General features: G+C 37.0%; 1 pseudogene; it reads left to right on the top strand.

Annotated features, from left to right (window-relative positions):
- Nucleotides 1–15,854: 15,854 nt before the first annotated feature.
- LOC110541895 (adenosylhomocysteinase-like) lies at nucleotides 15,855–16,640 on the top strand (annotated as a pseudogene).
- The last annotated feature ends 11,075 nt before the right edge of the window (nucleotides 16,641–27,715 follow it).

Here is a 27,715-nt window from a genome sequence, read left to right on the forward strand (position 1 = left end):
AAATATTATACAGAAGTTAAGCCACTTGGGCTGACAATGCTCCCTACAAAACCCATAGACAAAAAACAAACTAGCAACAACAAAAAGAACACCAGGCTTGGGAAACCTCCTTTCAAATGGTTTCTCAGTATAGTCCAAATGACTCACAAAACAATGTATTACACTGATGTAGTCATAAGTTGCCTCACTGGGGTTAAGAGTGGGCCTATGTTGGTGAAGATGCCACACAGTTAGGATACAGGACTCAGACAATTCAAGTGCAATTTGATCTGAAAGCCAGTGCGTCTGTTATTCACAATACCAGAAAATACTGCAAAAGGAAGGGAAGCAATTAAACAGACCTACCAAGGTGCAACATTCATGAACATGGCATAATCAGCATGAGAAGATATCCATAAGGGTACAAAAGGCGCCACTCACATGTTGGCAGCAACCAATATCTAACTGAACTTCAGACCTACTTTACATGAGGGAAATTACGCTGGAACTGGAAATCTAATCAGCTCCCCAGAGCTAGTGAAGTCATGGACCTTATAAAATAATCTACTCACTGTCACTTTGCAAGGCCCACCTAATACCTTACTATATTCTAAATTTTATCCTTATAAACACAAATAAGTGTCGCTACCACCCATTATCAAACAACAGCAACAAAAATACCCTCCCTTTAAAGCAAATTGAGGCTATCACAGGAAAACACAAGTAGAAACTGTGCAGGTATCAACAGATAATGGGGGTGCCTGACACTAACAGATACATCTACATCACAGCTACTACTTCTACATTTCAAAGCACATTGCAGAAGAGAGATGATGTAGGTGGAGACTGTAAAAGTCAGAATAGCATAAAGTCTTCTGTAAAACAGTCTCTTCTAGAAACTGTCACATAAACAAGACTGAAACAATGGCAATATTGTTTCACATGTTAACATAGAAGGTGGAAAACTTCAGGGGTTCCAGCTCCTGCATTATGAACTATACAGCAACATATGACAGTTGAGAGAAGGAAAATTAGCCTCTCCCAGCAATGAGGCTCCTTAATGGTTGTCCAGCAAGTGAGGTGCTTATCCCTGAAACCATATAGACACAAACAACCATGCCAGGCACAGCAATTTGTATTTACAGATTAATGAAGACTTAAATGTAAATAATAACAATAACAATAACAATAATAATAATAATAATAATAATAGGCTCACAATTACAGCATAAGGAGATCTGAGGAGTTAGAAGGAAGAAATGGAGTGGATAAAGTGTTGTAATTCTATTTCATTTAAAACATATTTTAAAAATCTACATTGATACTCAATATCACTAGTTGAAATGGTTATTATCAAGAATACAACCAACAACTTTAGCAACACTGTAAACTAGAAAAAAATACTTTTGCACTGCTGATGGGAAGCTACTATGGAAATTTTAGATATTCCTCAAAATTTAAGCAACTCTGCCATACAACTTCTAGATATATATCCATAATCAACAAAGTCATATTACTACATTAATACCTGCATGACCACTTTCATCTTGAAATATTCACAATTGCCAAACTGCTGAAACAGACTACATGTCAATCAACAAATAAGTGAAAAAAAAAAGTGTACAGTGTGTGTGAGAGAAAAACTGGGACACTAGAGAGAAAGCGTTTCTCAGCTATAAATAAAAATGAAATTAGGTTGGCATTTTTAAAGAAAATGGATAAAACTTTAGATAGAAATGTTTTGTAAAATAATCCCATCCCACAACGAAAAATATTACAGTGTCCTAATATATGAATCCTACTGTGAAAGGAGGCAAGATAATGAAAGGAAACTTCTAGATATGGAGGAGTATGGGTAGGTGGAAAGCAGGACAAGGGAAAGTGAGTGGATGACAATGTTTGGGAATTTTATTGAACTTAGTAGACTTATGTACTTTCTGACAGGTGAAGTTGTCTGGTAATTGGAATTCTGCCTCCTGGCCTTTAGAGATGCAGGTCTTATCCATAGTTCCATTTCTCAGAGACTGTCCTTGGTGGTCTCTGCAGGCAGGGTGCTCTGAGCCTGAGAAGTAGATAGCAAGCTCCCTGCAACCTTAAGAATCACACAGCAAACTTTGTGTAACCTTGAGTGAATTCTTGCATGCCTTGCCAGATGGTGTAGATGTGTTACTACTGTGAAAAAAATTTGCTTGTACCTTTTGCTTTATAAGTGTTGTTTGAACGTTCAGTAAACTGAAGCTTGATCAGGAATCTGTCTTGTCTCCATTCTTTGCATCTCTGTCCCCCAATTTCCACTTCTTCTTTCAGGTGGACCCTGTTCGACTAGCCCGCAGAGCGGGTCAAACAGGCATTGAGCCATTGGTGCCCAGGCAAGCACTGAACACTGTAGTCTTGGCCACTTTCAGTATTGTCTATGATTTTTATTTGCCTCCTAGATGTTAGAAGCCCCAGTAAAATGTCACCACATTTATCCGAAAATTAGTTTCAAAGGTCTAAGAACCCTGTTGGAGTTTTATCACAGTAACAGCTCCATGTTGTGTGAGCAAATACCTGGTATGAGCAATTTAAGAAACAAAAACCTTGTTTTGGCTTACAGGATTATGGGTTATGTTCAACACCAGAGGAAGCACAATGCAAGGAGTGGGTGGCCACTGGTCACATACATCTATAATCAGGAAACAGAAAATGATGGATGATAACTCTCAGCTCACATGCTCCTTTTCAGTCTGGTATCCCAGATCATTAAAAGGTGGCACCAAGATATGTGGTCAGTTTTCCAGTCTGTGTTAACTAATCTAGAAAATTTTTCTCAGGCATTAACAGATATATGTTTCCATGAAGATTCTATACCTTATGATAATGACAATCTAAATTAGCCAATACATGCCACTATATTGATAGAAAATGAAGTGATAACAGACCTAAACTTATGGGACACAGTTTAAAAGGAAAGTTCATAGAACTAAGTACCTTCATAAGGAAATTCGAAACATGTCATACAAGCAACTTAATGGCTCACCTGAAAGCCTTAGGAAAAAAAGAAGCAGACACACCCAAGAGGAGTAGATGGCTGGAAATAATCAAACTCAGGGGTGAAATCAATGAAATAGAAACAAAGAAAACAATTCAAAGAATCAAAGAAACCAAGAGCTGGTTCTGTGAGAAAATCAACAAGATAGACAAACCCTTAGCCAAACTAACTAAAAGGCAGAGAGACACTACCCAAATTAACACAATCAGAAATGAAAAGGGGGACATAAGAACAGACCCTGAGGACATCCAATCATTAGGTATTACCTCAAAAGCCTATATGCCACAAAATTTGAAAATCTAAATGAAATGAACAATTTTTTTTTCTAATTATTATTTTTTATTTTTATATTAATTACAGTTTATTCACTTTGTAGCCCAGCTGTAGCCTCCTCCCTTCCTCCCTCCCTCCCAATCCCACCATCACTACCTCATCTCCTCCCATACCCCTCTCCAAGTCCACTGATAAGGGAGGTCCTCCTCCCCTTCCATCTGACCCTAGCTTATCAGGACTGAGTACAATGTCCTCTTCTGTGGCCTGGCAAGGCTGCTCCCCTCTCAGGGGGCAGGGTTGGTCAAAGAGCCAGCCATTGAGTTTATGTCAGAGACATTCCCTGTTCTCCTTACTAGGGAACTCACTTGGACACTGAGCTGTCATGGGCTATATCTGAGCAGAGGTTCTAGGTAATATACATGAATGGTCCTTACTTGGAGTATCAGTCTCAGAAAAGACTAACTGGATAATGACCTGAAAATGGACAATTTTCTTGATCAATTGTACTTACCAAAGTTGAACCAAGAGCAGGTAAATAAATCAAATAGTCCTATATCTCCTAAGGAAATAGAAGCTGTCATCAAAAGTCTCCCATCCAAGAAAAGCCCACGGCCAAATGGTTTCAGCATAGAATTCTACCAGACCTTCAAGGAAGAGCTAACACGAATACTGTTCCACAAAATAGAAACAGAAGTAACACTACCAAACTCATTTTATGAAGCCACAGCCACAATGATGCCTAAACCTCACAAAGACCCAACAAAGAAAGAGAATTTCAGGCCAATCTGCCTTATGAACAATGATGCAAAAAAACTCAACAAAATACTCACAAAACAAATTCAAGAATACATCAAAGATATCATCCACCATGACCAAGTAGATTTCACCAAGGGATGCAGGGATGGTCCAATACATGGAAATATGTCAATATACGGAAATATATCATTTAAACAAACTGAAAGAAAAAAAATATGATCATTTCCTTAGATGCTGAAAAAGCATTTGATCAAATCCAACACTCGTTCATGTTTAGAATCCTGGAGAGATCAGGGATAAAAGACACATACCTAAACATAGTAAAGGCAGTATAGAACAAGTCTATAACCAACATCAAACTAAATGGAGAGAAACTTAAATCATTCCCATTGAAATCAAAGACAAGGCAAGGGTGCCCACTCTCTCCATATATCTTCAACATAGTACTCGAAGTCCTAGTTAGAGCAAGAAGACAACTAAAGAAGATCAAGTGCATACAAATTGGAAAGGAAGAAGTCAAAGTATCATTATTTGCAGATGATATGATAGTATACATGAGTGACCCCAAAAACTCTACCAGGGAACTCCTTCAGCTGATAAACACTTTTAGTAAAGTGGCTAGATGCAAAATCAACTCCAAAAAATCTGAAGCCCCCCTCTATACAAAAGACAAATGGACTGAGAAAGATATTAGGGAAACAACACCCTTCACAATAGCCACAAATAACATATAATGCCTTTGTGTAGCTCTAAACAAGCAAGTGAAAAACCTAAATGAAAACAAAAACAAAAACAAAAAAAAAAAGTTTCTGAAGAAACTGAAGAAGATATCAGAAGATGGAAAGATCTCCCATGCTCACGGATCAGTAGGATTAATACAGTGAAAAATGGCTATTCTACCAAAAACAATCTACAGATTCAATGCAATTCAATCAAAAATACCAACACAATTTTTTACAGACATTAAAAGAACAATTCTCAATTTCATATGGAAAAACAAAAACAACAACAAAAACCCAAAATCCCTGCACTCTGCACAAGGTTTGGTTATGAGTCTCAGCATCTATTTTGATACACTGCTAGGTAGAGTCATTCAGAGGCCCTCTTTGGTAGGCTCCTGTCCTGTTTCTTGTTTTCTCCTACTTCCAATGTCATCATATGAAAGAAGGGGGAGTTAGGAAGACCTGGAGAGGATGGGAGCACCACAAGAACCAAATATATCTGGGCACAGGGTTCTTTTATGAGACTGAGTCTCCAAACAAGGACCATGTATGGAAATAACCTAGAACCCCTGCTCAGATGTAGCCCATGGCAGCTCAATATCCAAGTGGGTTTCCCTAGTAAGGGGAACAGGGACTGTCTCTGGCATCAACTCCGTGATGGGCTCTTTGACCTCCCTCCCCCGAGTAAGGATCAGCCTTGCTAGGTCACAGAGCAGGACATTGCAGCCAGTACTGATGAGACCTTGTAAACTAGAGTCAGATGGAAACAGTTGGACTCCATTGCTTCCAAAGCACATACATCTTTCTCTGGGGTTTATCTGAGCACTCTGCAAACAACAAAGCTGTATTTGAGGAACAATAATTTAAGTTTTACTGCCATTTGGGAAAAGGAAATGAATCTATCTTTAAACACAATATATATTTCTAAATTAACATTATATATCAACCATAGAGAAATTGAAAGAATGAACTTAGAAAGATCTGAAATGTCAGAAACAACATGAATATGGCATAAGGACAATAATAAGGCAGGCAGTGGCTCGCCTTGTGACATTTTCACAGCAGTTCATCCTTATTATTAAATAAAAGGGTATTTTTGTCAGTTAATTTTATAAATTATTGGCATAAATGCCAAAGAGCATTCTTCTACCCCTTCCTCAGGTGGCTCAAAGCAGAATGATGTTTCATATTTTTCCCATCTTTCATGTTCATAAAGAGCCACACTTTTGTTTTTAGCTAAAGTGTCTCCAATTTTCAGAGGCCTCCACATGCATACACAGAGATGCCTCACATTACAAAAGTAACAAAGGGAGACTTGCCATCCCAAGATTAAGTTTTAAATATAAGAGAAATAATGATTGCTAAAAATAATAATGTTTACTCTCTGGAGCATGATAATTCTAATGTAATAGAAAATCCCAAGAGGTTTTTGTTTTTATTTGTGTATTGTTTACACAGGTCTTTACCATAAAAACACAGCACTGGTAAGTTTTTCTCATTTTAGAAAATCAGTGGGATAGACTAATTTCACAGGGCATGGCAGCTCATGAGAAGATCAGGATGAAAGAGGTAGACAGCAGATGGTTGCTGGGCCTAGGTTTCTGTTCAGTGTGTGAAATACCCTAAATCCATTGTCTGTCATTTTATAGATACAGGAGGGCAAATCCAGCTGCTGACTGAGGAGAAGGCATTAAGCTAAAACTGCACTAGGCAGGAAGTTCATCTGTGTATGGTGCCTCCATTGGTCATTTTAATCAAAATATCTGGGAAAAGAAAAGCAGTCTCACACAGGATATTTTTCACCCCAGGGAACTTTGTTTTTTCTTCAGGCAAATGTTAATCTCCTCAAGTTAAGCATATCTAAATGTGAAATCAGCATCAGGCAAAACTCATAGTTATCATGTGTCTTGATTTTTCTGCTATTCATTTTCCTAACAACTTAGATAAAAACCTGAGAAAACAAACTTATCTTTTACATCCTTTTAGGATCTTTTTTTTTTGCAATGCCTATTATTTGTCCCATTTCTTTTCATTCGAAATAGCACCATTCTGTTGCTTGTCCTTGTCTAGTTGGTATGCAGTGTCTGTACTTTCAGTGTATCATGCTGTTACTCACAAATACAAATGTAAGTGTTCAATCCTAACCACCTGCCCCACACTTCAAATATTGGTGAGAAGTCCTACTCCTCGGTCCCTTTATTCCAACTGTTGCAGTTGCATGTTTTCTACAAAATCCTGAGCTTTCTTGTGCTCACCCTTTCCAAGAGAACTTTTCTAGGGTTCTTGGATGTAGTTAAAATATGCTGGAAGAACTCTAAGCAAATGAATTAGCAATTCAAGACCCAGGAAGGGAAGCTTGCTATGTCTTATATGCAGATGGAAAGATGAAATCATAGAAAAATGACTTAATTTAGTTGCCTTGAAAACCAAGGTTTTTGTGCTGTTAAGAAAATATTTTGAGAAGCATGAGACTGATAGAAGTGGTCTTTTCTTAACTGAAAAGTCAGACACATCATATGAAATGGTTCATTGAAACATCTGTTGCAAAATAACTATGTTCTTCTAAACAAGGAAAGTATTGAAACTAAATGTTTCTAGGATGATTGGAAGCAATAGTGCCCAGATCCTATTTCTATTTACTTTAAAGAGATCATGAATGAAGACAGATTCCCAAATGTATCTCTTAACACCTTTTTATTTCAGTGCACGAACTGCTATTCACCTCAAGGCAAGCAATATGACAGAAATATAATGTGACAGAGGTAATAATGTACAAGGTGGCTACAAGGAAACACTGCTTTCACCCGAGGTAAAAACAAACAGCAAAGCACTGAAACCTCTTGTCTCTGCCCTCATGATCCCAAATGGTCAGAGTACATGTGTTTTTATTTTCGCTTAACCAAGTAACAAAATTAAGCCTTGTATTAATTCTCATCCTTTATGAAAATATGCTTGATTTTCCAGTTTAGGTCTTTGTTATTCTTTTCCTTATTAACTCCAGCAATTAGTTCCCATTTAATTAGACCAGAATTTTTTAGAAAACCGGAAGCTGGTGCAGTTGGAACAAAGGGGTGAAACTTGCCACCAAAATTTGAATAGAGCAGTGTAGGGTAGAAAGTGAGGACTAAACATCTAGATAAATGGCTGATAATACAATTGTGAGTTAATGAAAACACGTGAGTAGGATGCAAATAATATGCTGAAGGGCATACAATAATATGATTTTGAGAGTTATGTATGAAATACACCTGACTAACACAAATAGTAGTATTAGTATTAGAACCTTGGGAACCATCTAGACATTATTAACATTTTAGAAAGTAATATTTTATAATTATTTAAGAAACTTTCACTTAAACAGTGAAATTTCTGACAGTACTGATTTTAACCTAACACCTTTCTATGTTATTTTCTGGTTCTAGTTTCAGTTCATAAACTAAATGTAAAGAAGGTTATATGTCAGGAGTCCAAGTTGAGTGGAAATTTATGAAACATTATTCTGTAATTTGAGTAGTATAGCTACAATCTTACAAGGGTCCAATATTTAGCATTATTATTGTTGTTTTAGAGACAGTGTTTTACTTTTTAGCCAGCCTTGAACTTGTAGTGATCCTTCTGTTTCAGTCTCTTAAGTCCTGAAAATGAAGATGTGTATCACCACACCTACTCAACCATGTTTGTAGAGCTTTATTCGTAACACCCAGAATCTAGAAACAATCCAGATGTCCCTCAGTTAAGTAATGGATACAGAAACTGTGGTACATTTACACAATGGAATACTACTTAGCAATAAAAACAAGAAAATTATGAAATTTGCAAGCAAATTTGCAAATGGTGGGAACTAGAAAAGATCATCCTGAGTGAGGTATCCCAAAAGCATAAAGACACACATGGAATATAGACCTATAATATAGGATAAACATACTAAAATCTGTTCACCTAATGAATCTAAGAAAGATGGAGGGCCCTGGGTAAGATGATCAATCCTCATTCAGAAAGGCAAATGGGAAGGACATCAGAAGAGGGAGAAAACAGGGAACAGGACAGGAGCTTACCACAGCCACAGAGGGACTATGAAAGACTCTACCCAGCAGGGTATCAAAACATATGCTGAGACTCATATCCAAACTTTGGGCAAAGTGAAGGGAATCTTAATTAAAGAAGGGAGAGATAAAAAGAGCTAAAGGGGACAGGAGCTCCACAAGGAGAACAACAGAACCAAAACCTCTGGGCACAGGGATCTTTTCTGAGACTGATACTCCAACCAAGGACCATGGATGGAGATAACCTAGAACTCCTGCACAGGTGTAGCTCAGTATCCAAGTGGGTTACCTAGTAAGGGGAACAGGGACTGTCTCTGACATGAACGCAGTGGCTGGCTCTTTGATCACCTCCCCATGATGGGGAGCAGCCTTACCAGGCCACAAAGGAAGACAATGCAGTCAGTCCTGATGAGACCTGATAGGCTAGGGTCAGATGGAAGGGGAGGAGGACTTTCTCTATCAGTGGACTTGGAGAGCGGCATGGGAGGAGATGATGGAGGGAGGGAGGGAAAGAGAGAGAAAGGATTGGGAAGGAATGAGGGAGGGAGCTACAGATGGGATACAAAGTAAATAAACTTTAATTAATATAAAAAATAAATAAAATTTTAAAATAAAACTTTATTTTGTCCCTTTGAAAATTTACAATAGAGTTGTAAATTGACACAGAAGTTCAGAACATTTGCTGTTCCTCTAGACTACCCAAATTTGGACCTCAGTACCCACATCAGCTGGCTCACAACTACCAGTAACTCTAGCACAAAGAAATCCAAAGCCTTATTCTGATCTCCAGAGGAATGTGACACACACACACACACACACACACAAACACATACACAATATAAATATTTAAAAAAAAACATACAAAAAGACTAGAAATATTTTTCAGCAAAAAAGGCACTTGTTGCCAAATTTTAAAGCCGGAGTTAGGTCACCAGAAATCATGGCATAGGAAGAGACTCTATGCAGCTCTTGTAAGCTGTCCTTTGATTTTATGTAGTTCTATCAATTTGCCTTCATATTTCATAATGTTATTCTTTTTAACACCTGATTAATATGCCATTGTGTAAATATACCTTATTTTCTTTATCTAGTCTTCTGTTGAGGGATATCTGAGTTGATTCCATTTTCAAACTATCATGAATAAAGCTGCTATAAACATAGTAGAGCAAGTGTCCTTGTGGTAGAATGGAGAATCATTTTTGGGTATATGCTCAGAAGTGGTATACCTGCATCAATAAGGTAGATAAGTTCTTAATTTCTTGAGGAACCACCATACTGATTTCCATAGTGAATGCATAAGTTTCCATTTCCACCAGTAATGAATAATTGTTTCCCTTGATCCATATCCTTGCCAGGATGAATTGTCACTTATGGTTTTGATCTTAGCAATTTTGACAGGTATAAGTTGGAATCTAAAAGTAGTTTGATTTGCATTTCCCAGATTGGCTAAGGATGTTGAAATTTTCTCTTTAATTTTTATTTTTTCTTTACAATTTATTCATTATATATCCTTATTGAAGCCTCCTCCTTCAACTTCACCCAGTCTCACCCTTCCTCTTTCTTTCGTCCATCCCCTTCCCCTAGTCCACTGAAAGGGGGAGTTCTCTACCATTGCCACCTGCCCATTGCTTGTTAAGTCTCATCAGGACTGCCTGGATCACCTTCCTCTATGACCTGGCAAGGCCGCATCACAAGGGGTGTGTGATCAAAGAGCAGTCAGCTGCTCTTTGATAGAGGCAACTCCTGCTCTCCTCACTCAGAGATCCACATGGAGTCTGGGCTGCCAATTAGCATATACATCTGAGTAGGGGGTCCAGGTCCTCTCCATGCATGATCCTCCCTTGGTGCATAAGTCTCTGCATGATTCCTTAGGCTCAGACGTTTTCCGTTTCCAAGTCCCTCTATCCCCACCCCTCTCTTCTTCCATAAGACTCCCTGTGCTCTGCCCAAAGTTCAGTCCCAGCATCTGCTTCAATCCCCTGTTGGGTGGATCCTTTCAGAGGACCCTCTATAGTAAGCTCCTATCCTGTTTCCCCTCTTTCACCACTTCGGGAATACTACTTAGTTATTAAAAACAAGGAAATCATGAATTTTGCAGACAAATGTATGGAACTAGAAGAAATCATCCTGAGTGAGGTAACCTAGAAGCAAAAAGATATGCATAGTATATACTCACTCATAAGTGGATATTAGCCATATTATATAGGATAAACATACTAAAAGCTACAGACCTAAAGAAGGTAAACAAAGAGGACCATAGTGAAAATGCTTACTTCTCATTCAGAAGGAAAAACAGGGTAGACACCAGACATGTTGAACAATTTTTTTATCTTTAAGATTTATGTTTATTATTTTAATTATTTACAATAGGGGGCAGATAGAAGTGGACATGAGAGCCAGTGCCTGCAGCCAGCCAAAGGTGTCAGAAATTCCTTAGAACTGAAATTAAGTAGTTGGCAGTTGGCAGCTGCCCATGATGGATTCTGATCTTCTACAAAAACAGGACATACTTTTACCCTTGAACATTTCTTTGAGTGCTTCTCAGCCATTTGAGATTCCTCTATTGAGAATTCTGTTTTAGATCTGCACGCCATTTTTAACTGGCTTGTTTAATTTGCTGCTGTCTAAGTTTTTGAGTTCTTTATATATTTTGGATATTAGCCCTTATCAGTTGTGGTGTTGATGAAAATCTTTTCCCATTCTGTGAGCTACCACTCTGTCCTATTAACTATATTCTTAGTTTTATGCAAGCTTTTTGTTTTCATGAGGTTCTATTTTGTAATTGTTGATCTTAGCTTGCACTACTAGTACTCTATTCAGGAAGTTGTCTTCTATACCAATATTTTCAAAGCTATTCCCACTTTCTCTTCTATAAGTTTCAGTATGTGTTTTTATTTTTAGATTTTTGATCCACTTGGGCTTGAGTTTTGTGCAGAGCGGTAAATATAGATCTACTTGCATTCTTCTACATGCAGATATCTAGTAGGACCATTAATTTTGAGAGTTATCAATGACCTGTGTTTATTGATTCCTGTTATTTTGTTATTATGGTAGTTTTCCATCTTTTGGTTTACAGTTACCATATTATTTATTCCTTATGTTTCTGTGGTGTAGCTAACTTTTACAGATTGAAATATGTTTTTCTAGAGCTCTCTGTAGATCTGGATTTGTAGATAGATAGTGGTTAATTTTCTTTTATTGAGTAATGTTTTCATTTCTACATCTATTATGATTGATAGATATAGGTAAAGGAGTCTAATTCGATCTCTATGGTCATTTAGAGTTTGTGGAATATCTGTGCAAGCCTTTCTGGTATTTAGAGTCCCACTGAAAGGTCTGGTGTTGTGCTAATAAGTTTGTCTTTATATTTTATTTAGTTTATTTCCATTACAGCTTTTAATATTCTTTTTTGTTCTATGTATTTAGTGATTTGATTATTATGTGTCATGAGGAGTTTATGATAATGCTCTAAGCCTCACTTAAAGCTATGTCATGAATAACTTCAGCCGTTTTGTATGCTAAGATTGAACAATACCCCTACTTATTTTTTGTCTAACTGTAACATTTATGAAGTTAGAAAATTTAGCATCATAAATTTTAAGTAGAGATCAAGTATAAATAAAATGTAAAATAGCTAATGTTTTATTTTATAATAGTAAGTATTTTCATAAAACTTTTTAATAAATTAGTTTAGCCTTACTTGTCAAAATATTAAAATTACTTTGATATCTAATACCATTATTATTTAATTTTTATTTTTAATTCCATTTTATAAATAAACTCAATACTTTTATGAACCTTTACTCCCCTGTCCAACACAAACCTACTTTCTATGAAATTCAGTTGACTATAGAAAAGAACATGGACTGCATGGCAAACTAAAGTCATTGCCACAATGTATTTCTTGGTTTTTATAATCATAAGAATATTGTAGAGACAGTGTAAAGGAGTAGTCTGCAAAATGGAGTGGTGGTAGCTGTGAAGGAGCCATGGGAAACCTACTTACTGACCTTGGGTGGTGACTACTGAGGCAGACAACACATCTCTAATGCAAGCCTGGATCATTCACCCTCTGGCCTCATCCTGGTTTCCTCCCAGGATCCCTTCTCTATCACTTTTCATGCTGAAATGTTTATAGGTGTTTCTTGTGAAAGGTGTTTGAAAGTGTGAGAATTATGTGTAGAATAAACTCAACTCTTCAGAGAAAAGGTGCCATAACACATAATACGTAAAGAATAAATCAACTCAAAAGATAGTGACTTTTTTTTGTCAGGGAGCAACTTAAACAGATTCAGACTCTCTGACAGAATAAAGTAAGAGAGAAACTCTGTTTGCCTCACCCAACTGCAAAAGACAGAAGTTTGGATTAAATAGAATCATTTGTGTCCTATTGGATGAGACAGGACAAGAAGCACCATTAACATCTTGAAAGTAGGTCTAATGATAAAAAGCTCTATTGCTTTGTCTAGTTGAAGATCTGTGGATTCAAGGGAAGGTAATCAATCCACATTTTGTTAATTTATTACTATAATTATAGAAGCAATTTGAATGAAGCATAAAACTGAATATTAGCTCAGAAATATTAAAATATAGATATTAAGCTGTGTGTGGTAGCTTACACTTGCAATTCCAACATTTGGAAGGCTGAGGAAGGATTGTTGCTAATTGGAGACTAACATCAGCAACACGATGAATGAATGAGAAGCTTGAAACTGTTTCAAAGAAACAAAACTATATAATAATATTAATTTAAAAAGATGTAAATATAGCATTATTTAAACATCAACATGAATTTTCTCATCTACATAGAGAAATGTTACTGCCATTAAAAACATTAATCAAGAAAGATATATATGGATGTATAAAAATATGGAATATGTCTCTCTAGAACAAACGCTGTGACCTCAGGTTATAGTGACATCAACCATACCATTATTTCATTGCTATTTCATGGCTATAATTTTTCTACTGTTATAAATTGTAATGCAAATATCTGATATGCAGGATATCTGATACGTGACACATGTGAAAAAGTCATTGATCCCCAGGAAAGTCTTGACCCATAGATTGAGAACTGCTGTTCTAGAACTACATGTTATATATGTATGTATGTTGGAAATTCAATCTCATTGTCTGTGTTTCTTTTTTACCAAAATTTTACAGTAGAAATACTTCAAAAGGTTTGAATCTTTATTACTGAACATGAATCTAATAGGCAAATTATGTAGTCATTGTGTTGGAACATGACAGGCTCACAGAACTGAGGGAGCAACCTAGATATAGTGACTCAAAAGCTGACTTTAAAAAAAAAACAAATCATCAGTGCTTTTCTTGTTTACTACAGCTTTAGAAGCATTACTGCAGCCATTTCCTAGCATTTCTTGAACTTTCTATACATGCCTATGATATTTTGGCAATTGTTTTTAGTTACTTCTTAGTGAACTTAAACTGATACACCAAATATACTTGCCAAAATCATGAAAAAACTTCAATTAAAAAAAACATTATTTTTCCTCTAGATTAAATTTCTTAACAGTATACATACACATGTCTATAATAAGAAAAACTGTAAACTATGGTACATGGGCTTTGATGATCTGACTCTACCCTCCTCAGTCCCCTGAAGGCTTCAAATTATTCCACATTGTTTTTCCTTGTCTTTAGGAAAATTAAACTGGCCAAGATTTAAAATATCTCAAATATTTACTTGTGTAAATGCTGTATTTTAAAAAGATTTTTTTCTGGCTTTTTTGCTTGTTTGTTTTCTATAGATATCAAAATCAGAAAATTAAGAATTTAAGGATGCCATTCCTGGGCATATATCTAAAAGATGCTCAAACATACAACAATGAGATTTGCTCAACTATGTGCATAGTAGCTGTATTCATAATACCCGGAATCTGAAAACAACCGAGATGCCCTTCTACTAAAGAATGAATACAAAAAGTGTGGTACATTTACACAATGGAATACTACTCAGCAATTAAAACAAGGAAATCATGAAATATGCAGGCAAATGGTTGGAACTAGAAAAGATCATCCTGATTGAGGTGACCCAGAAGCAGAAAGACACATATGGTATATACTCATGTGTAAGTGGATATTAGCCATATGATACAGGATAACCATACTAAAATCTACAGGCCTAAAGAAACTAAACAAGAGGGACCCTAGGAAGAGAATTAATCCTCATTCAGAAGGGTAAATATGAAAAATCCAGAAGTCACAAATATGAAAGACTGATTGTTCTGGGGAGGCAGAATTAGGATCCCTGCAGCTTTCTGGAAAGTGAAGAGTTCCAGGCTCAGTAAGCTACCACATCTCAAAATATAAGCAAAAAATCCATAGAGGGAGACACCAGAAATCCATCACTGGAATTCACACATATGCACACATGCTTATGTGCATGTATTCACACACCTATGCATATGCTCATGCACAAACAAAAGCACTGTCCCCTTTTCTGTCTCTCCCTCTCCCTCTATCATTGGATTTGGAGAGGGGCATAGGAGGAGAAGAGGGAGGGTGTGATTGGGAGGGAATGAGAGAGGGGGCTACAGCCTGGATACAAAGTGAATAAACTGTAATTAATATAAAAAAGGATAGTCTATAAATCTCAATGAACTTCCCTACATTTAGAATATCTGTTCTGTCTCTGCCTGGCACCAATTGGCCTTCACTGAGTTCATCAGTCCTAGAGGCATCACTACCAGGATGTCTGATAAACTGTCCTACAAAGTTGTAGACATCCAAATGGCTACCTGGGAACAAAAGACTCTGGACTAAGCCAAGAATGAGATACATGTATGTTAGATATGTGAGATGTGCTTGGCCTCCAAATCACTGAAGGGTTTCCACTGCTGGCTGGCTGCACATGCCTATGGCAACTGCTGTATTCACTGAGACTCCAGTGGCCCTCAGTGATGAGATGCAGGGGTCTAGCTACAAGATCTCTACTCAGGATCATGCAACTGTTATTGCCAAGACCAACATCCAATACTGATATGGAAGGACAACATAGATGAGGAGTGCATGTAATACAATGAGTAGATGCTGCACTTCAAAGATGGACTCCTTATCCACACCAAGTACCCACAGCTTCTAGTAGGCATCCAAGGAATCTGAGGAAACTACAAATAGGGTCCATAACTTCTACAAGATGGTAGCCAATGGGATACTAAAGATACTTATTATCAATGTCAAGTTTGACAACCTGTATGGCTACCAGGAGTAACTCATAGGTGACATTAAAGAGTCAAAATGTGATACTTGTGGTTAAAGTGGCAGTGGAAGCAGGCTATGGTGATGTGGGCAAGTGATGTCCCAGGTTCTGAGAGGTTTCAGGAACTGAGATATCATCAACAAAACTGACACCATCAGTGCACTGCCATCTGCCATGGAGAGCTATAAGGTGGCCATCATGGCCAAGGCTTGTAAAGAGGACAAGAACCTTGTCACCACCACAGGCTGTGTTGATATCATATTTGGGCCACACTTTGAACAAATGAAGGATGATATCACTGTGAGTAACACTGGACATTTTAATGTGGAGATTGATGTGAAATAGCTCAATGAGAATATTTGTGGAAAAGTAAATATCAAACGCCAGGTAGACTCTACTGGATCAAGAATTGACACCATCTTAGCCTGCTGGTTACAGGCCTCAGTTGTGCCATGGGCCACCCCAGATTAGTGATAAACAACTCCTTTGCGCATCAGGTGACAGCAAAAATTGAGCTGCAGAACCATGCAGACAAGGATTATGTTTGGGGTTCATGTACTTATTCCAACATAAAATTTGAACAAAATAATATGTATCAGAAGCATTTAAATTAGAAGCTTTCTTCATACAGAATGGCTGGCAGGTTTGCATGTGAATATGAGTATTAATAGGGCTTGGAATAGAACAAATATTTTCATCAGTATTCACAAATGCTATAACATGCATTTGCATTAGCTCAAATTTTTATTACTCAAAATACACAGTGAGTTTCCACATTGGAAATATCCAAGAATCAGCTAAAACCCTGAAATTATCCTATTATATATGTATATTTTTAAGAATTTGTTAAACTTTGGATTTTCTGTATTTTTATGACATTCAACATAGGATAAACCCACTAAAATCTGTACATTTAAGAAACAAATCAAGAGAGCAGACCCTGACTAAAACACTCAATCCCCATCCTGAAAGGCAGAAGATGGACATCAGAAGAAGAAGAAAATAGGAAACAACCTAGGAACCTGCTACAGAGGGCCTCTGAAAGCCAGAAGAAGAAACAGGAAACAATCTAGGAACCTGCCACAGAGGGCCTCTGAAAGCCTATCAAAGCAGATGCTGAGCCTGATGGCCAACTGTTGGGAAGAGTGAATGGAATCTTATGTAAGAAGTGGGAAATAGTAAGAGCTGGAGAGGACAGGAACTCCACAAGGAGAGCAACAGAACAAGAACATTTGAACACAAGGAACTTCCCAGAAACTCATACTCCAACCAAGGACTATTCATAAAGATAACCTAGAACCCCTGCACAGATGTAGCCCATGGCAGTTCAGTGTCCAAGTGGGTTATATAGTAATGGGAAGAGGGACTGCCTCTGACATAATCTGATTGGCCTGCTCTTTGATCACCTTCCCCTGAGGGATGGAGCAGCCTTACCAGGCCACAGAAGATGACAATGCAGCCAGTCCTGATGAGATCTGATAGGCTAGGGTCAGATGGAAGGGGAGAAGGACCTCCCCTATCAGTGGACTGGGGGAATGGCATGGGAGAAGAGGGAGGGATGTTGGAATTGGGAGGGGATGAGGGAGAGGGCTACAGCTAGGATACAAAGTGAATAAATTGTAATAAATAAAAAATAAATTTTTAAGAAGGCACGATAAGGGTGAGAATAATTAGAATATATTATATTCATTCACTGTCAAAAATAAATTCACTTAATAAAAAAAATGTTAAAAAGAAAAAAGAAAAATGGATCAACCACAATGGCTGCTGTTATACAGTTCCCAAGTTCAATTCCTAGCACCCACATAGCAGCTTACAACCATCTGTAAAACCAGTTCTAGGAATTCCATTTTTTTATTTATTTTATTTATGTCTTAATTTAATTTTTATTTTTTTATATTAGTTACAGTTTATTTACTTTGTATCCCATCTGTAGCCCCCTCCTTTATTGCCTCGCAATCCCACCCTTCCTCCCTCATCTCCTCCCTGCCCCTCTCTAAATCCAATGATAGGGGAAATCCTCCTCCCCTTCCATCTGACCCTGGCTTATCAGGATTGGCTGCAGTGACCTCCTCTGTGGCCTAGCAAGGCTGCTCCCCCCTCAGGGTTGGGGGGAGGTCAAAGAGCTCGCCATTGAGTTCATGTCAAAAACAGTCCCTGTTCCCCTTACCAGGGTGACCCACTTGAGTACTGAGCTGCCACAGGCTACATTGAAACAAGGGTTCTAGGTTTTATCCATGAATGGTCTTTGGTTGGAGAAACAGTCTTAAAAAATACCCCTGTGCCCAAATATATTTGGTCCTTGTGGAACTCCTGTCCTCTCCAGGTCATACTAACTCCCCCTTCTTTCATATGATTCCCTGCACTCTGCCAAAGGTTTGGTTATGAGTCTCAGCATCTACTTTGATAAACTACTAGGCAGAGTCCTTTTAGAGGCCCTCTGTCCTGTTACTTGTTTTCTCCTACTTCCATTGTCCAGCCCATTTGTCTTTCTAGGAATTCCAATGGTGTCTTTTGGCCTCTGTAGACACCAAGAACACACATGACATGGAGACACATATTAGACAACACACTAGCACACTTAAAATAATAAATTAAAATAAGCCTTTTAAAAAGATAGAAAGAACACAAAGAGGACAGTTATTTGGCCCAAAGTAAACAGCAATGAAATAAAGCCCAAATTTTCAGACCACATCAAAATCAGATGACGTTGGAAAAAAGTCATCATTTATTTTCTATAGCAAAAGCTACCAAAATAAATTTGTGCAGCAAGCTCCAGTTGTTAGAGTCAGTCCCTAACAGTGTGTTATGCACCTGGCTGACCCACCTAGGCTAATAGTCTATGGAAGTATGTAAATCCAGTGGTAGATATAAGCAGTGCGCTAGGGAGCCCACAGACACAGAGTAAGGGGTACGTTGCAAATAGGTGACATTTCAATAATGCATCCTTTCAAAGTAGCATCAAAAAGGAAAACCTTTACTGCTTTGCTCTGAAATGTCAGTATGCTGCTTTAAGGATTTGGTGAACTCCTTAACCTCCATTGATCTGAAGTTTTTGTTGTAAGAACAATAAAAAAGGGAGGTGGGGCTAAGTGAAAAAAAGGAAAGAAAGAAAGGAAGGAAGGAAGAAAGGAAGGAAGGAACTAAGGAACTAAGGAAGGAAGGAAGGAAAGAAGGAAGGAAGGAAGGAAAGAAGGATGGAAGGAAGGAAGGAAGGAAAGAAGAAAAGAAAAGGAAAGAAAAGAAAAAAAAAACAGACATAAATTTTAGAGTCTCTGATTTTTAAAACTGGAAAAGCCTCACCTTGTCCAATATATGAAACCTTACAGTTTTTCATCTTTTATGACAATCCTAGATTTATCCTCTGGCAATGAGATTAAAGTTCATGTTTAGAAACTAATGGAGATGTAAAGGCAGAGTTAGCTTTCCTTAGTAAAAGGCTCCTTTTGCACAGTGTGTGTCAAAACTATAGATTAATGACACCAAAATGTAGCACGATCCAAACAATCTGATTGCCTCCCATGAAAATGTCAACTAAGTGGAATAGGATGTAAGTCAGTATGGTTTGTGTCAAGCATTGATCAAGTTTCTAACCTAAAATTAAACACTTACTTTCTTTTCCATGCTTTGCAATTCAAATTTTTTTGTGCAATTTGAGGCACAGAACAGGACAACTTAAACATGGTACACATAAAGTGAAACAATGTAACAAATACATCATATGTGAATCATTTCTCAGGTCCCCATTCTGATTATCAGCATATCAGAGAAATCTAGAATGCAGTGCACAGTATTAACCGTAGCTCCACATTGTACATTACCTCTCTAAACTTTTTCTTCACTTATGCTTACTAACTCGCATACTTCATCTCTCTCTTTCCCCACCCCAATCCAACAATCCTTTAATTTTTTCTTTATATACATGTATGTGTACTTTCCCAACATCCAAATAAATGTAAGATCCTGAAATAGTTTTCTTTCTTTCTCCTAGCATAATGCTTCCCAGATCTAACTATAATGTAGCAAATCACAAGATGTGTTTTTATGTGGCCAAGAAATATTCCTCTGTGTGTGAGTGTGTGTGTGTGTGTGTGTGTGTGTGTGTGTGTGTGTATGTGTATGCACAGGCCTAACAGGTTCTTTATCTACCTTATCAATCAAAGGAAACCTATATTGTTTCCAGTATCTTCACATTTGCATAATTCTGTATTGAATGTCAAAGTGCAGATGTGTTTGAAGAAGTGGTGGATTGTTGTTGTTTTGTTTTGTTATTTCATGTAAACCCAGAAAATACTGTATTTTCACACAGTTATTCTTTTATAAACTTCATTAGGCCTCTTCTCTCTGTTTTTTTCAATGATTATTGCCAATATCAAGCTGTTTTTATTACTATAGAACTGTAGTACAGTTTGAGGTCAGGGATGATGATACATCTAACAATTGTTTTATATTATTAAGGATTGCTTTAGCTATTTTGTTTTTTTTTTTTTTTGTGTGTGTGTGTGTGTGTGTGTGTTTCCATATAAAGCTGAGAATTGGCCTTTTCAAGAAGTTAGGAAATTTGTGTTGAAATTTAGATGGGGTCTAAGTTGTCTGTCTGCTACATGTTTGTAGGGAGCCTGGTCCTGTTCTTTATAGGGGCCTAGGTCTATTTCATGTATGGCCTTTCATTCATGCTTCAGTTTCAGCAAGCCCTTCTGGGCCCTGGCTAGTTGTTTTTGTTGGTCTCCTGGAGCTCCTGATACCTCCAGGTCGTTTTCTCATTATTCCCACTTTTCCCCAAGACTCCCAATATTTGGCTGTGAGTGCCAGCATGTTTTGAGGAGCTAGAGCCTCTCAGAGAACAACTCTGACAGGCTTCTGTCTGCAAGCTTAGCATTCATACTGTCAGGAGTTGGCACTCTCTCATAGGGTAGGTCTTTGGTTGAGCCAGGCATTGCTTGGGCATTCCCTCAATCTTTGCTCTATCTGCTCTACCTTTATCCCTGCACATCTTGTAGACAGGGTAAATTTTAGGTTGAAGTTTTTGTGGGTAGATTGGTGTTCTCCTCCCTCTGCTAGAAGTATGGTCTAGTTAGAGTGTGTCCTCTTCAGTTTCTATAACCTCTGCTACTAGGAGTCTCTACTTGAGTCCCCCTCGTATCCTCCCAGGAGACTACCCTGACTTCTCCAGCTTGTCACATAGATATCGTGACCCTCAAATTCTCTTTTCTGTCCTCTTGCTCTCTAGGAAGGAAAGTGGGGAATGCATCGGAGAAGGACTTTTTTGCCAACTTTTTGATCACTTTCCCCTGATGAGACTGTTTTGCTAGGCCATAGGGGAAGAGAATATGCTCAGTCCTGATGCAACTTGATGACCTGGAGAGGATGGGAAAAGCAGGTGCCCTTTTTTGAGGAAAAGGGGAGAAGAGAAGGAAAGTGGACCTATGAGGAGAGAGGGTTGGGGCTACAACAAAGAAAGAAAAAAAAAGAATATTTTTTTAAAATAAAAAACAATTTGGATATGGCTTGCATCAAATTTGTAGATTGCTTTGGTAGAGTGGCCATTTTTACTAGATTAATCATACTATATTAAAATATTATAATATTTTACTATATTAATCCATGAGCATGGGAGATCATTCCATATTCTGATATTTTCTTCAATTTCTTTTTCAAAGAACTTAATTTTTTATCATATATTTCACTTTCTTGGTTAGAGTTACTCCAAGATACTTTACATTATTTAGAGCTATTGTAAAAACTGTTGTTTCCATGAGTTCTTTTTCAGTCCATTTGATATTTGTATAGAGGTGGGATAAAGATTTTTGTGACTTAATTTTTTATCTAGATACAATGCTGAAAGTAATTATTCTTGTATGAGTTTCTTGATGGAATTTTTAGGGTTATTTCTTAGTACCATTATATCATCTACAAATAACAAAACTTTGACTTCTCACTTTCCTTTTTGTATCCCTTGAACTTTGATTGTCTTATTGTTCTAGCTAAGACTATATTGAAGAAGTCTATATTGAAGAAGTATGAAAAGAATGGAAATCCTTGTCTTTCTGATTTGAATGTAAATGCTTTGAGTTTCTCTTAATTTAAGTTTATATTGGCTACAAAGTTTCCTGAATTGCCTTTATGCTGGTGAGATAAGTCCCTTGAATCTCTAATCTCTCCAGGGCTTTTGTCATGAAGGAATGTTGGATCCTGGCAAAGGCCTTATCTGCATCCAGTAAGCCCTTCTGGGCCCTGGCTAGTTGTTTTTGTTGGTCTCCTGGAGCTCCTGATACCTCCAGGTCGTTTTCTCATTATTCCCACTTTTCCCCAAGACTCCCAATATTTGGCTGTGAGTGCCAGCATGTTTTGAGGAGCTAGAGCCTCTCAGAGAACATGTCTTTCAGTTTGTTTACTGTGATGGTTTGAATTAAAATGTTCCCCCAAGAGCTTTTATTTGAATTCTTAGTCACCAGGCAGTAGAACTGTTTGAAAGAATTAGGAGGTGTGTTCATGTGGAGGAAGTGTGTCACTGTGCATGGGCTTTTAAATTCCCAAAGCCCATACCTGGCCCAAGCTCTCTCTGCCTCTCTCTCTACTTGTGGATCAGGATGTAGTTCTCAACTATTTTTTCAGTGACATGCCTGCTGCCATGCTCCTAGGCATGATGATAATGGACTTAGCCTCTAAAACTATAAGCAAACCCTCCATTAAATGCTTCCTTTTCTAGAAGTTGTCTTGGTCATTGTCTCTTCCCAGAAATAAAATAGTCATCAAGAGATTTATAGAGATTATTTTGATTACAAGAAAACTGAAGAATATTTGTAACTAATATATTAAATAAGAATATCATAATATATAAATCTAAAACTTGAGTAACAAAATCAAAGATGAATCAACTATTTTGAAATTACAAAAAAATCATAATAGTATTGTATTTTATGAACACAAAAACTTTTATTTACTGTTTAGGTAATGAATATTTCAGTCATTTCTGCATTGGGTGCTAATACTAGCAATGTTATATGAACATTCATATATAAGTTTCACAGTGAACATGTTTTTATTTTACCTAAGTATGAAACTGAAAATCAAATTACTAAGTTATAGACTGAATTTAACACACTGAAGAAATGCCAAACTTTTGAAGAATGATTGTAACAGTTCTACATTTCTTTGTGGAATATAATTAAAATTATCTCCCACCTTCTAACATTTAAGTTTTCAATCAATTAGTAAAACATTTTCATCTGACCTATCTTTTTTGAATGAACATACATTTTAGGCTTTATAACCTCAGAATTAGAAAAAAAAACATTAGTATGGAAGGCAAAATAGTGATTAAATTGAACTGTAAATATTAAAATCATATTTCTTGAGTAAGGCAATTCACAGACAAAGAAAGCTATACTTGATACATACAAATATACTTAGAATAATGTTGGTATGCACACATACTAATAATGAATATTTGTTTTAAAAATCATGGAAGCTGTATTTTGGGAAATGACTTTTTTTATTAGGTGTAGAAAGAATTTATGAATCTGTAATATTAGTTGTACAAATGAAAGGAGACAGACTATTTCGGCAGCCTAGAGAAATAATGGTTCAGAAGAAAAGCTGGACATTTGGCTGATGTAATTGAAAGCAAACAACAAGGAGATGTTCATGGTGAAGATGTTCATGGTGAAGAACCATAAACATAACTTTTTGTTTTTATAATGGAGAGATGTAAAGTGCAATCTTGGTCAGGATTTGTAGAGCATTTGGAAAGCTACCATGTAGTTTGAAGGAAGCAGGTGGCAAGGTTAAAGAATGGGTCAAAATAATGATTTAACGGCAGTTTTGAAAAATTACTGAAGGCAGGCAAGACTATGGGTTGCAAATGAAAAGGCCAGGTGGAAGATGCTGGCTCTGAGTCTTGGCAGCTCCTGTGCTTGCTTAAGAGAATGCTTGGTAAAAGTCTAAATGCTATTAAAAAGCTGATCTGAAAATGTTTACAGTATAACAGAAGGGGAATTCAGTCCTCTGTTGTGTCCATCTTTTATAAAGATTGATGGGAAAGTTAAAGAAATCAGTTTAGATGATTAAAGAAGAACTCTCCTTCCAGCCAGCCAGACTAGGTCTTTGTCACCAAACATCCTGGGAGATAGAAATAAGCTGGCAGCAGCAAGAAAATATCTTTTAATGAAAAGAAGGTTTTTCAAAGACCATTCAGTAAAGCAAATGGCTACCTTGTTAACCAAACTGGGAACTATTCCAAAACATTTACAAAATAATTGTATTCAACACCTTCATCCAAAGCTTCTTTCTTGGAGTTTCTTTCTTTTCTTCTCTTCATTAAAGCAGCCCACCACTTTCCTAGGTGGCTGTTATCACACTTTTGTTTTCTGTCCTAGACAAAACATGACTGACAGTAATAAAGAAAATTATATATTAATTCTCCCCACAAACAACAAATAGATGAAAAAGACATGTTCAGCTGTCCCATGCCTTCATAGAGATTGGAGTATGAATTCCAAGCTATTCATTTAAATGAATTCACTGCATCCTTTGTTTGGCTGTGTATGCAAGCTGAACCAGTCAGATTACAGAAGACATATAATTATCACATTCACTCTAATTCTAAAAATTAGTTCGATTCCTTTCTGCATGACTTCAATGCATTGTGTTTCCTCAGTCATCAGTCTACTCATTTAAATATAAATGTAGATGTTAATGGATGGATAGCTGGATAGATATAGATAGAAAGATAGATAGATAGATAGATAGATAGATAGATAGATAGATAGATAGATAGATAGATAGAGAGAGAGATAGATAGACAGACAGATAGATGATAAATAGATAATCCCTTATTGCGTATTTGGAAAAAAAAAGCTAAGTTTGCTTGATGTTTTTGCAGGGATGAGACTACGGCACCTTTTTCTGGGTTCCCTTCACACACACATTTTTAGTGATATCCTCTCTTCTTTTCATTCCTGTTTCTTATATGCATGCGTTCCTTAATACAGAGTGATTCTATCCAACTCATAACTAAATGCAACTATCTTTGGCTTTAAGCCTTCTGACTTTCACTTTATGAGTGGATATTAGTATCCAGATTTGGGATTTCTAATTTGGTGGTGTTTAATGTATCCCCCTTCCAAGAAAATTCATTTAAGTCAGAATTGTGACTTTCCAAGAAAACAATCCTGAAAATGGTAACATCAAGCACCATGACAGGCAACTCTAGAGATAGTTTGATAAGACATATATGAGTGTCTAGGTCCTTTCTGCATCACACTACCTCAGATATGGGAACCAAATCTCAAAAACATAAATCACACGTATGGAGGTCTGCAGACAGCTTGCGGTAGTTGATTCTCCCCTTCACAGACATGTTCTGGGGAATGAACTCAGGTCACCAGCATAATAGCAAGAACCTTTATCTCCCAAGCCATCTTACCAACCCAACTTTTATCATCTTCACTTAGGTGTGTTTGTATTTTAGATGTGTACATGTTCAATGTATATTTTCTAATGAATCTGGACATATGTATTCACCCATGATACCATGGCTACATTCAGGGGAACCAGCACATCAGTCTCAAGTAATTCTCTCATCAATATGACAAAATAGCAGCAGAAAGATTTCCCCTAGAAACAGCTTAGAGTATATAGGAAAAGTTTGATACTGCAGTGGCTCCATTGAGGATGGCAAGACATTGCTGAGAAGGAAGACTCACTCACATCTTGATGGATCAGGAAACAAAGCTTGGGCCAGAACAAGAAGTGGATACCACATACGAGAACCACCTCCCTCCCCAACAACCACTTCTGCCAAGAGGCCATTTTTTAGGGGCTCCACAAACTTGTCACAAAGCACCAGTGATACAAAATGTTTAAACCTAAGCCCACCTGCAGTCATTTCAGTTTCAAACCATAACAGCATCTTTCATTCCCCAATACTTATGTCTTTTGAATTTGTGTTAAAAAAAAAAAACTTTCAATGATATAGGCTCCTGTGAAATTTTAAATGCACCTCTCTTAATTATCAGTACCTTGATGTATAACAGATCTTTAAAACTTATTTATCTTGTGTAAGAGAACATTCAAAATAGAATTGCCAATTCTCAATTTCCTTCATCTCTGTTGCCCTTGAAAGCTGTTATCCATTTTCTGTTCCTGTGAATTTGATTGCTCTGTAAACATATAACTTTACATTTCTTCTAAGAGTGGCTTTTGCTTTTTAATGTATTATTTCACAGGTTTCTGTATGTTGTTGAAAGAGATAAGGTTCTTCTTTCCTGAGTTGCATAATATTCTGTTGTGTAATAATATCATATTTTCTTTATTCATTTTCCTGTTAAAGTACATATAGGGTGTATCCATATACTGGCTATTGTAAACATCTGCATACTAACTTCAAGGCCAGCCTGTATGAGACTCCTTTCAGAAAAAAAAATTCTTAATCTTGGTAGTGGTTCAAAGGAAATCAGAAGGGTATGACATTTAAATAAAAAAAATGCACTTAGATTCCAATCTATTGTCAATGGATGGCTTAAATACACACCTACTCCTTGAATGTCAGGGCTGCATTCATCATTGGGCTTTACCTTTGTGAACAATAGATCCAAGTCTCAGGAGGCAGATGGGTTGTTAAGGATAGAAGTTATAATAGATGCTACCTTTAAAAACCAATGTGAAAAGCAGAAGGAAAACTGATACATTCATCATCCACAAAAGATGGGAGAAAATAACTCAGCAATGAAGCCTTAATGAAATATAATCAGGGTGTTTATGCTCACACATTTCTGACTAATTCAGAAACATCTACAAAAACGATAACTGTGTTCAAAACTTGTATTGAGTAGTGTTAAAGATGCCATTATTCTTATTCCTCTGAATAAGATCCTTATTCCTCTGAAAAGCATATATAAATGCAAAAGGATACAAGACTTTTTCTGCTTTTTTTATTCTTGAAAATTCATTTTCTCTTCCATACATTATACACCAATTATGTTTTCTCTGTCTCCAGCTCATCCCAGTTACTCCCCACTTCTCCAACCACCCTAATCCTCTCCCTCTCTTTATTTCTTTCATTAGAATACAAAAGGCATCTAAAAATAATAATAAAATAAGATAAAATAAAGAAAAATAAGACAAAAACAACTAAATAGAAAAAAATAGAACCCAAAATGAATAAGAAACAACTACAGACACTGGGATGCACACATTCTCTCTCTCTTTCTCTCTCTCTCTTTCTCTCTCTCTCTCTCTCTCTCTCTCACACACACACACACACACACACACACACACACACACAAAGCCATAAAAATACAAAAGAAGAAACAATAAGACATAAGAAAAACATCTCAAAGCATTATGAGAAAAACATCCCCCAAAATATTATTAAGCTCATTCTGTATTAGTCAGATACAGCTGTTCATGGGGCCTGCCCTTAAGTGTGGTTTGTATACACAATGAGATGTCAGTGGAGAAAACCAATTTTTCATTTGTGAATACTTATCAATTGGACATAGCTTCTGGATTAGGAATTGGGGCTTGTGTATACTTCCTTTCTCAGCATTGGAATTTCAGCTTTCTTAGACCTATGAAAGCCCTACGCACACTCCCACAGTTTTTGTGAGTTTTTATGTGCAGTAGTCCTGCAGTGCCTAGAAACCTTTCTTTCCTTGTTGTCATCTATCACCACTGGCTCTTACAA

The sequence above is a fragment of the Meriones unguiculatus genome, chromosome 15, assembly GCF_030254825.1.
Source record: "Meriones unguiculatus strain TT.TT164.6M chromosome 15, Bangor_MerUng_6.1, whole genome shotgun sequence".
NCBI lineage: Eukaryota > Metazoa > Chordata > Mammalia > Rodentia > Muridae > Meriones > Meriones unguiculatus.